This window comes from Triticum dicoccoides, chromosome 6A, assembly GCF_002162155.2.
Source record: "Triticum dicoccoides isolate Atlit2015 ecotype Zavitan chromosome 6A, WEW_v2.0, whole genome shotgun sequence".
Taxonomy (NCBI): domain Eukaryota; kingdom Viridiplantae; phylum Streptophyta; class Magnoliopsida; order Poales; family Poaceae; genus Triticum; species Triticum dicoccoides.
Genome location: NC_041390.1, coordinates 465,662,189 through 465,674,325, shown reverse-complemented (window position 1 = coordinate 465,674,325; position 12,137 = coordinate 465,662,189).

Here is a 12,137-nt window from a genome sequence, read left to right as displayed (position 1 = left end):
TCTTCCTCAAGCTTACCATCGAGGAATGCACTTTTCACATCCATTTGATATAAGATAATATTATGATGGTTAGCATAAGCAAGCAATATGCGAATAGCCTCAAGTCTATCAACAGGTACAAAAGTTTCACCAAAATCAATTCCTTCAACCTGTGTGTAGCCTTGAGCTACAAGCCGTGCCTTATTCCTCACCACAAGGCCATTTTCATCTTGCTTGTTGCGGTAGATCCATTTGGTGCTGATGATATTGTGCTTGCATGGGCCTGGTCGCTTAACAAGTTCCCAGACATTGTTGAGCTCGAACTGATGTTATTCCTCTTGCATCGCTTGAATCCACTCAGGCTCCAGAAATGCCTCATCTACTTTGTTGGGCTCTGTGATAGAGACAAAAGCAAAGTGCCCACAAAAGTTAGACAAATGTGAAGCCTTTGAGCGTGTGAGAGGACCTGGTGCTTTGATGTCGTTGATGATTCTTTCAATCTGCACTTCATTTGTGACGTGAGGATGAGCGGGTTGATGACGTTGAGTGGGCTCAGCATTTTCTTCAGAACCATTTTCCTTAGGTGCACCAGCATGATGTTCTTGACGTTCTGGAATGACTTCTTCAGCAAATTCTTTAGTAGGAATGGCATCCTCAGTAGCCTTGAACTTAATGGATTCCTTAGGTGACATTTCATGTGGCACAGGAGGTAGGTTCTCTCTTTGCGAGCCGTTAGTTTCATCGAACCGCACATCTACAGTTTCAACAACCTTGTAGTGATATGTGTTGATATGTGTTGAAGACTCTGTAGGTGTGCGAGTCCTTTTCGTAACCAAGCATAAAACCTTCATGTGCTTTTGGTGCAAATTTGGAATTGTGATGAGGATCTCTAATCCAACATTTAGCACCAAAGACTTTGAAATAACTCACATTGGGTTTCTTGTCAGTGAGGAGTTCATATGAGGTCTTTTTGAAGAATTTTGTGAAGATATACCGTGTTGATGATGTGGCATGCGGTATCAATTGCCTCAGGCCAGAAGCGAGGAGGCGTCTTGTATTCATCAAGCATAGTGCGAGCCATCTCAACAAGAGTCCTGTTCTTGCGCTCCACGACGCCATTCTGCTGAGGAGTATAGGAGCAGATAACTCGTGAGTAATACCAAGTTCATCAAGATAGTCATCAAGACCAGTATTCTTGAACTCGGTCCCATTGTCACTTCTAATGTGCTTGATCATCACACCAAAGTTTGTTGAAGCCCTCGAGGAAAATCGTTTGAGGACTTCCTGCACTTCAGTTTTGTAAGTGATGATATGCACCCATGTGTAGCGAGAATAGACATCAACAATAACAAAGCCATATAAAGATGCAGCATTAGTGAATGTGGCATAATGAGTAGGGCCGAAAATATCCATGTGAAGCAATTCAAATGGACGAGTGGTAGTCATGATAGTCCTTGAGGGATGCTTGGCCTTGGTTATCTTTCCAGCTTCACAAGCTCCACATAGGTGATCCTTGAGGAATTTGACGCCCTCAATGCCAATGACATGCTTCTTCTTCGCGAGCGTGTGCAAGTTCCTCATGCCAGCATGACCAAGTCGTCAATGCCATAGCCAGGCATCTGAAGCTTTTGCAAGTAGACATGTAGCAGGTTGTGTTCCTGTAGAGAAATCAACAATATACAGGTCTCCTCTCCTAAAGCCTTCGAAGACTTTGGAATTGCCAGCTTCCATGATCACAACACAATGATACTTGCCAAAGATAACAACCATATCAAGATCACAAAGCATTGAGACATACATGAGGTTGAATCTTAAGGACTCGACAAGCATGAATTTGTCCATGTGTCGATCCTTTGAGATCGCAACCTTACCTAGACCCAATACCTCGCTTTTTCCTTTGTCAACTTAGGTGATATGCTTCAGATGTGATGGAGACAAGATAGTGTCCATCAATAAGTTCCTGTCACCAGTCATGTGATTTGTACATCCACTATCGAGGACCCACTCTGTAGCTTTGGGTTGATCATCCTGCAGATGAATTAGTGCATTTTACGAACTCATATACTTCAGTAGTGAAGAATATGTCATCAAATTCATCAGATAAATTTCATCAAGAAATAGAACACATATAGCAGTATGAGGACATGAGAAATGAAAATTCATTTCTTCATGATTAGCTTGCATCCTTTCAAGCATATTCAGGTCTCCAGCAAATTTATTAGACGTTCAAGTTCGTATGGAGACCTAACCCTGCATAAGAGATTAGTTCTTTTTCGTCACCACCCACATCTGGAGGGGTGGCAAAGAGTTCATCATTCCGCGAGCTCCATAAGAGAAAGGTGGCTGTCGGCATTCTGGGAACGGGGGTCCCTAGACTTGCCTGCCTGCGGCCTGCAGCGTGGCTCAAAGGGGGGCCCAGCATGGCCCATCTTCACCAACACAAACCCAAGACCCTCGCGAGGGGCCAAGCCTCGCGAGGCGGACGACGCGAAGCTTCCTCAGGCACGATCTCGTCAGGCTGGCTCACGAGGAGGCGGAGAGATCAAGGCGGAGTACCTCACGAGGAGCCCGTGACACAAGCCATGACAACTCAGGGCGCCAAGCGGGTGCCAGCCCGCTCAGCGTCCTCCTTTCCTCTTTGGTGCAAAGGGGGCAAGCGCGGCCGCGGAGTACCGAGGCATCATGCAAAGGTTGCCATTTCGGTGCAACGAGACCAAGACCAGGAGGACTACGAGATGGAGGTCACCGTGGAGCCCAAGACGGCGTCATCACCAGAGCTTTGCATAGGCAAAGACTACCTTTTCAGGATAACTGATACTTGATGTCCCCCTTCAAATTAGCCCGCCATTGTTGGCTCCTTTCCTGCTCAATATTTGGGAAGAGGACCAGGGCCTCTATAAATAGGACCAGCCACCCACACAGCAAGAGGAGGTAGGTCAGAGAGGGGGTAGGTCAAAGAGAGGGTAGGTCAGAGAAAGAGAGAGCGGGAGAGAGAGAGAGAGAAGGGTGGTTGAACTCCTCCCAGCAGTTCATCGCCTCAGCCAAGAACAGACCCTCGCGAGGTTGTTCTTCCTTGTATTGTTCGTCATCACCAGCCCAAGAGGCAATCCACACACCACACACTAGAGTAGGGTATTACACCACAACGGTGGCCCGAACCAGTATAAAACCTGTGTCTCTTGTGATGTTCTTTCCTTAGTTTAGATCTTAGCATGGCGGAGGGGTGCAGGTAGGTAGGAGGCGAAATCTCCGCGTGCACCCCAGTGTTCGAACCTCAAGGGTCTGCCAGAACCCAAAATCCAACATTTGGCGCGCCAGGTAGGGGTGCACCGGAATTCGTCTTCCACCGCCCCGTTCTCCTCCGACCGTCACGCCCATGTCTGACGCTCGTCGGGCCCGCGCCGAGCACCGGGCCGCACTCACTTCCCGTGTCGCCCAGACGGCCCTTGTTGGCAGGCATCCACGTCGTTCCCCGTCACCTGCCGTCAACGCCGCCACCGGCCCGGTGGGGGACGAGCGGCAAGCATCGTCCCAGCATCCGTCCGTGCGGCAAGACGGCCGCACCGCAACCCCCTCGCTCGCCCCACCTGGATCTTCGTCTCGTGCGCTCCGTGCTCCCATGGAGGCTTGGGCTGCACTCATCATGGCAAACGAGCTCCTGCGCTACCGTCCCGTCGATGACATCTACGAAGAATGGCTCAACCGCGTCACCGAGCTCGTCCGCGCTGCAGGGGTCTCTTCCGCGCCATCTGTTCCGCTGCACCGCACCCCGCCCCGCGTGGGCGAAGAGGCTCCGGCGGCGCCCCGGCCGCCTCCTCCTCAAGAAGACGCCATGGCTCCAAGGCGCATGGCCCCTGGGCAGAACCTGCTCCATCAGGTGCCAGCGCAGCAAGAACAGAGCTGCCAAGAAGTCCCTCGCCCGCCAGAAGCTGCCCGGGCGCTCCTTGCTCCAGCACGTCGCGACCATCCCCCTGCTCCAGCGCATGGGGACATGCAAGACCAGGCTCTCCGTCACCTAAGGCCTCCCGTGGCCACAACAGGTTGTCGCACCTACACCACCGAACTACGCAGCGTCGCGTGGCCCGGCAAGTTCAAACCAGACCTGCCTCCTCGCTACGACGGCACGACCGATCCTGCGGAGTTCCTCTAGCTCTACAAGCTGGGCATCGAAGCTGCCAATGGAGACGAGAAGGTCATGGCGAACTGGTTTCCCATGGCGCTCAAGGACGGGGCCCGCACCTGGCTCCTGAACCTGGCTCCAGGCACAATCTCTTCCTGGGAAGAGATGCGCACCCGCTTCATCGCCAACTTCCAAGGTACTCGCGACCGCCCCCCCGCCGTGAGCGACATGCGCCGCATCAAGCAACAACCCGGGGAGACCCTGCAAAAGTACATCCAGCGCTTCAACAACGCACGCCTCAAGATCCCCAAGGTGACTAAGGAGGCCATCATCTCAGCTTTCTCCGACGGAGTGCGCGACGTCAAGATGAAGGAGGAGCTGGCGATGCATGAAGACCTATGCACTTCCTTGGAGCTATTCAACTTGGCAAACAAGTGCGCCAGGGCTGAGGAGGGGTGTCTCTCCCTCCTCGAGCTGCCTGCCATAGACCCAGAAGAGAAGAAACTCAAGGCCAAGGATGTGAAGCGCAAGGGGGCTGCAGTGCTCACGACAGAACCAGACACCAAGCGGGGCAGAGATCAGCCCTAACCTCCCAAGGGCAGCCGGTACTGTGTGTACCACGACCTCCACACCCACAACACCAACGAATGCCAAGAACTCCGAGCCGTGCATGAAGGAAGGATCGGACGTCGCCCCGACCGCGGTGACAGGGGCTACAGTCGAGGAGGAGGAAGAAACGCAGGACACTGGGAAGACCGTGGGCCGCGCCAAGGGTGGCGCGATCAACCTCGCGAGGATCGCTGGCAAGACCCGCCTCGTGAGAGAGGATGGAGAGATCAGCCTCGCGAGGGAGACTAGAGGGATCAGCCTCGCGAGGATCGCCCGCTAGGCAACGCAGGCCTCCCACCGCTGCCACCACAGCCAAGGAGAAACGATGACTGCCATCAGGATGAGGAGGCTGGGGGCTTACAGGAGCCGCGCGCGATCGCCTGCATCTTGGGCGGAGCACAAGCCCCAGCCTCTTAGCGCATCTTCAAGCAGTTCGCCCGCGAAGTGAACGCAGTACTCCCCAGACTCGAAGCCACATGCCCTCTCAGGTGGTCGGCGTGCGCCATCACGTTCAGCTAAGCAGATCAGCTCAAGTGTGCGGCAACCGCCGGTGTCCTCCCGATGCTTTGTTCCCCAATCATCAGCAACGTGGTGGTCACCAAGACCCTCATCGATGGCAGGGCAGGGCTCAATGTCCTGTCCGTGGAGACATTCAACAACCTCCAAGTGCCCTACAGCCAGCTTCAGCCGACCAAGCCCTTCTCCGGTATCACTAACGGCTCCACGGTCCCGATTGGGCAGGTCCGCCTCCCTGTCACCTTCGGGGCACGTGATAACTATCGCACCGAGCTCATCGACTTCGACGTCGCTCACATTCGCCTGCCGTACAACGCCATCCTTGGGTACCCAGCGCTGGCCAAGTTCATGACCGTAACTCACCACGGCTAGAACGTCCTCAAGATGCCAGGAAGCGGCGGAGTCATCACGGTGCCCTATGAAAAGAAGGACGCGGTGTGTTCCCTGGAACGAGCCTTTCAGGCCGCATCACTGGAAGACCCGGATCGCGGAAGCAGGAGGCTTCCCGAGACCACCCCCAAGAAGAAGAAGACATTGTTCGGCTCGACCACTCAGGAGGCAGGCCCCTCTGGGCCCGCGCCTGCCCAGGGGGAGCCTCCCTCCATTGCATAGGAAAGCGCGCCCGGCGCCCCCCTCAGGCAGGGCTTGGGGGCTCTCCCCTGGAGGGCCACCGACCTAGCTTGGGTCACGAGGGAGGCGCTTGGGCACCACATGGAGGCGTGTTTTGAAGCATGTTTCCCTCAAGAAGGAGCAAGGCAAGGAGATCCAGACCCACAGGAGTTTGTCAGCAAGGCCATTCAGGAGCTACAGGAGTCAAGAGTCATGAGAGGCACCCCCCGCCTACCAGCAGTGGCCCCCCATCCAGGCGAGGATGGTGGGCTGCGCGTCTACATTGACATACCAGGGCTCAACCGAGTCATCTCTCTGGAGCGCCTCTGGCCCTCGCGAGTGGGGCGCTGCGGAGGTCCACCCCACAGCTACGTTCGCATGCCTTACGGCTTGCCGAAGGCGGCTGACGCGCACCAGCGCCTCATGAGGGGCATCACGGAGGTACGAGAGGCCAGGCGTTCCGCAGCCCTGGCAGAGATGGAGATGGCCCGCGAGGAGTCGCCAGCGCCTCCGGGGCCTCCCTAGGCCCCTGGGCCTGGGGGCTCGTGAGGATCGGCTCCCGCAGCCCCCCGAGCCTGCTACACCAACACCCCTTCATCCTCAACATCATCAGGTGACATCTTTCGAGTTTTACTTCCAGCTGGGAGCGCCCCCAGGGCTGCATTATTCCCAGGCCGCGTGGGTCCGTCCCTGCGGCGTGTATCCCTTTTATTTCACGTCGATTAGCTTACCTTGTTGGGGGCGCCCCTCAGGCTGCATGATCCCCAAGCCGCTCGGGCCAGGCCCAGTGGCATGTATCCCATTTGCGTTTATTTCCGATTATGTGTTAGACCCATCATGCTTGATTATTTGATGCTGGTCTGCGGCACCTCTTCTCCTCCATGCCGACTACTTGCACGTTAAAGGGGGGCACCTGAGCATCGCGACTCAGGGCTCTTACTGGCTCTCCAGCCCTCACCCTTTGGCCTTGTCCATGGCATCGCGACCTGGCATACCAGCGACGGCTGAGACCAGCTCGAGGGCCGGGACCCGAGGACGTAGAGTGCCGACATCTAACCAAATTTGCAGGGACACATCACAAGATAAGGCCCAGTGCCAGGCGCAACCCGCCTAGAGGTAGGGCCCCGTGAGTCCCGCGCTGGCTCACGGGTGCCCAGATACACCTCGCCAGGCCCTACCGTGCCAGCCACGTGTCAGGGCGGGGCTGTACACGCCCCGGGGGCTCCTCCCGGAGGGGGGCCCCCTCCCACATACCAGTGGAAGCACCATGCTCCGCGCTGGCTGACGACACTGCCGAGGAGCGGCTATGCCCGTACACATACGGTAGCACTATGCTCCGCGCTGGTGATAAACAACTGAGGATGGCCCCCGGGCCGCATCAACCTCAGGGAGCCCAGAGCTCAGTGTCTAGCCTCATCGTAACGCCTCCCCTCGGGAGTGCCGTGCGAGGGGGCTGGGCACGGGGTCTGCGCCTGGGTCACACCGAGACGCACGCCGCCCGGCCAGGTCCCCCCGGGCCTGGTTCATCGCGCGTCTCTCCCCGAGTGGAGCCAAGGCACGAAGGCCGTTTGAGCGTCAAGGGGGACTCCTGACCATTGCGACTCAGGAGCCTAACTGGTCACGTAGCCCCTCACTCCGTGGCCCCGTCCTGGTTTCCGGTCGGGACCATCGCTGGGTGAGGCACGCGCGCGGCCGGGCCCTGCAGACGTAGAACGGTGGATCCACCCGCATCACACCTCCCTACTTGCTGTTCGTGCGCCAAGGGGGACTCCTGAGCATCGCGACTCAGGATCCTAACTTGTCACGTAGCCCCTCACTCCTTGGTCCCGTCCTGGTTTCCGGTCGGGACTATTGCTGGGTGAGGTACACGTGGGGCCGGGCTCTGCCGGTGTAGAACATAAGCAAGTAGGAAGGAAAAGCGCTAATTTCAAGGAATTCAAAAGCAAATATTACAGTCCACACTGTTATTTCAATGCCAAACACAAGTTTAAACGCCTCCCCGAGGCATGATACGTGTGCAGGAATTAAAAGCAGGATAGGAGCCACGACGGAGTCACTTGGCGGCGGGGGAGCAGCATGGAGCGGGTTCGCCTCACGGAGCAGCGGGGTCGGCAGCGCCTTGCTCCGGCTTGGTGCTGAAGGCCCGGAACTTCCCCAGCAGAACCTCCGCGCGACTCTTCACGGCCTCGGTAGCGGCAGCGGCACGCTCACCGCTCACTGGCTCCAGCAGGCTGTCAAGGTCGACACCGGGATCGTGAAGGTAGATGTGGGTGAGGACCCGCGTCAGTGCTGCAGAAGACAGGACACGCGCCTCGGCCTCGGTCGTGGGGCCAAGGCCAAGGGCGACATCTTCAAGAGCGTGAACCAGGAAGGGAAGCAGCTTGGCGGGGCCGTCCTCGGCGCCAGCCAGCGGGCTCTCCGGGCCGCTGTCGTAAAGCGTCCTCAGCGAGGAGCGAGCCTTCGCCTCCAACTCCGTGAAGGCCGCACGGTCCTCAGCAAGAACCAGGGCCTTGCCGTCCAGCTCGGCCTTCCTCGCCCCCAACTCCTACTCCAGCGTGCCTAGGCGGTCGCGGCGCTTCCTGAGCTTGGCCTCCCGGCCCTCGACGGCTGCCTCGCGAGCCTTCACGCCTTCTTCCTGCTCTTGGCGAAGGCGGACCTCTTCCGCGAGCCGATCCCGGAGGCCTTGCAGCTCACCCTCCAGCGCCTTGCAGCGACCGCGGACGTCGACCACCTCCCCCAAGGCTGCATCACGGGCAGCCTTCGCCTCCAGGACGGCCTGCTTCTCCTCGTCGCATGCCGTCGAGGCCTGGACCAGCGCTGCTCGAATCGAGGCGTCGGAGCAAACCCATCCAGAAGCCAGCTCCAAACGCCTGGCCACCAAGTGGGGGTCGGCGCCAAGAAGATCCTGCCGCAGTCGGTCCAGCTCAGCAACAGCACAATCCAGAACGGCGAAAGGAGTCGGAGGGACAGCGGCTGGTGGAGTAGGAGGAGAAGGGGCAGCGCAGCCGCAGCATCCTGAGGCGGAATCTGCCGCGCCCCGACAGCTATAGTGGCGGCGGCAGGCAAGAGCGCCTCGGGAGCCACCTGGGCCGTGGGGGCTGAGCTCGCCCCAACCGGCTCAGCCAAACCTCGCGAGGACGACCGGGCAGGAGAAGCCTGTGCGTCGCGGTCACCTTCCTTCGCAGGAAGAAGCGCCGCCACGGATGGGACCTCGGGAGCCCCCTTTGGCTTCTTTGCTGCGGGCGCCAACCTACCCAAAGATGCGGATGTCAAGCCTCAGAAGCAGAGCAAGAGATAAAGACAAGGATCGAATGCTTACGGGTCGTCGCCAGTGAGCTCAAGCGGCCTCCGGCCAAATTTGAAGCTTGAAAGTCGGCTGGAAGGGTCGACCTCGGGAAGCTTGGAGGCAGAAGGTGCGTCTGCGGTTCGCCCCGGGGCCGGGGGAGACCCGCGGGAGATCAGCCCGGTCCTGTCCTTCTTCGGGATCGGGGGCGAGCTCCCGCCGTCCTGATCGTCATCGTCTACGCCGTCATCCTCGTCGTCATCATTCAGAGAGAGGCGGAGAACGCGGGACCTGCGCCGGGGGAGGGGAGCCCTCGACTCTCTGTCAGTCGCCTCGGAGTCAGGCCCCTTTTCGCGCTCCCCTCCCTCTTCCTCTTCGCTGGAGTCGCCGAAGGGCACGTCCACCGGTTCCTCGGGAGCTTCCAGGGGCACTGGCCCATCCCCGTTGAAGACGGGCATGGACTTCACCACCTGCTCCCAATCATTGCGGAGGAACAAGGGCGTAGGAGCGCCCTCCAGCCTCGCCACATTGCCCCCGACCAGAGATTGGAGAACCGCAGCCAGGTCTCCGACGGCCAAGGCCGCGGGGTTCGGACGGGGCCTCCACATTGGAAGCGAGTACTACCGAAGCGGAGCCACCCGATGCTCCAGGAACCCCCTCGGCAACGACACGCCGGTCAGCTTCGCCGCCGCCATGTCGGCCGGCCTCAGATCCACGTCCATCTTCTCCAACACCATCTTCGCGCGGGGATCCGTGAGCTCCGCTCAACCCCAGTTGCTGGAGCTCGTGGGCTGCTCCGTGGTCAAGATCAGCCGAGGGTGGATGCACCCAGCATCCACGAAGATCCACTTTCCCCTGAAGCCCTCAATCCTCTTCCCAGAGTTCGAGATGGCAATGGCGCCGCTGGACGCGACGAAGCTCGCGCACGCGGAAGCGGTCCCGCGAGAGGTCCGGAGGTAGAAGTAGTAGCGCAGCAAGGCCATTGAGGGCTGCACCCCAACATGTGCTTCGCAATAATAAGCAAAGATTGCCAGGAGAAGGACGGAGTTGGGATGGAGATGCAGAGCCTGTAGCTTGTAATGGCGGAGGACAGAGAAGAAGAACTCGGAGAAGGGAGGCACCAGGCCAGCAACAATGGCACTTACGAAGAGCGGATAGAAGGTGCTCCCTTGACCTTCAGGTGTGGCGGAGCCGGCCTTGAACACCTTCTTCCCGTCGATGCCCCACACCGTCGCCATCCGGCGCAACCGGGCAAGGCCTGCCTCCAACACGTTCGGCGAGTCCAGGGAGGACGAGTACCAAGCTGCGGCCAGGGGCTGACAAGGCGCCATGGCTCCCTAGGCCGCACGGTCAGAGCAGATATGGAAATCTCGGAGGAAGGAAGGAGAGGCGCAAGAAAGGGGATCTGAGCAGCAGCCGGAGAAAGCAAGAAGCAGGGCCTAGGCGGATGCCACTCCTTTATCAACTCGCGCGGTTGCTGAGGCGCCCACGTCCAGTCAACCGCCACACGGCGCCCAAGGCCACAGGCTGTTAGGGCCCGCGGCGCTTCACTCCTACCCTTCCGCCTCCCTGCACGGCCAGGTCTGGGCGCGCCTTGGGCCCGGGGGCTACTGTCGGTGTTCTAGGAACGGGGGTCCCCAGACTTGCCTGCCTGCGGCCTGCGGAGTGGCTCAAAGGGGGGCCCAGCATGGCCCATCTTCACCAACACAAACCCAAGACCCTCGTGAGGGTCCAAGCCTCGTGAGGCGGACAACGCGAAGCTTCCTCAGGCACGGCCTCGTTAGGCTGGCTCACGAGGAGGCGGAGAGATCAAGGCGGGGTACCTCACGAGGATCTCGTGATGCAAGCCATGACAACTCAGGGCGCCAGGAGGGTGCCAGCCCGCGCAACGTCCTCCTTTCCTCTTTGGTGCAAAGGGGGCAAGCACAGCCGCGGAGTACCGAGGCATCAGGCAAAGGTTGCCATTTCGGTGCAACGAGACCAAGACCAGGAGTACTACGAGACGGAGGTCACCGTGGAGCCCAAGACGGCGTCATCAGCAGAGCTTTGCACAGGCGAAGACTACTTTTGTCAGGATAGCTGATACTTGCTGTCCCCCTTCAAATTAGCCCGCCATTGTTGGCTCCCTTCCCGCTCAATATTTGGGAAGAGGACCAGTGCCTCTATAAATAGGACCTGCCACCCACACAGCAAGAGGACGTAGGTCAGAGAGGGGATAGGTCAGAGAGAGGGTAGGTCAGAGAAAGAGAGAGCGGGAGAGAGAGAGAGAGAAGGGTGGTTGAACTCCTCCCAGCAGTTCATCGCCTCAGCCAAGAACAAACCCTCGCGAGGCTATTCTTCCTTGTATTGTTCATCATCACCAGCCTAAGAGGCAATCCACACACCACACACTGGAGTAGGGTATTACACCACAACGGTGGATCGAACCAGTATAAACCCAGTGTCTCTTGTGTTGTTCTTTCCTTAGTTTAGATCTTAGCATAGCGGAGGGGTGCAGTTAGGTAGGAGGCGAAATCTCCGCGCGCACCCCAGTGTTCGAACCTCAAGGGTCTGCCGGAACCCAAAATCCGACAGTGGCATAGAAGCCAGTCCACTCCGTTTCACATAAGAGGGGTTAGAGTAGGCATATGAATAAGCAGAGAAATTCTTGAACATAATGGTTTGAAGAATAGTTCACATATTAATAGCCCTTAGGCTTTCCCTGCGAAACAGAAGTGTTAGCACGATGATGTTCATATGAGGACTTTGATCCATATGAGGAATTTGATCCATGTGAGGAATGTGGTCCATATGAGGACTTGGATCCATATGAAGACTTTGGTCCATATGAAGAATTCAATCCGGGTTTCCTATTCTTCACACATGGTGTCATGATGACATTCACTTAAAGACTTTCAAGGAACCTTTTGGGAACCCAGATTTTCTTCATAGGGGGACCGTTCCTGCAGTTAGTGCCAACATATCTAGCAAATACTTCACCATTCTGATTTTTGAATAGTTTATTGTTGGAGTCAAATGACT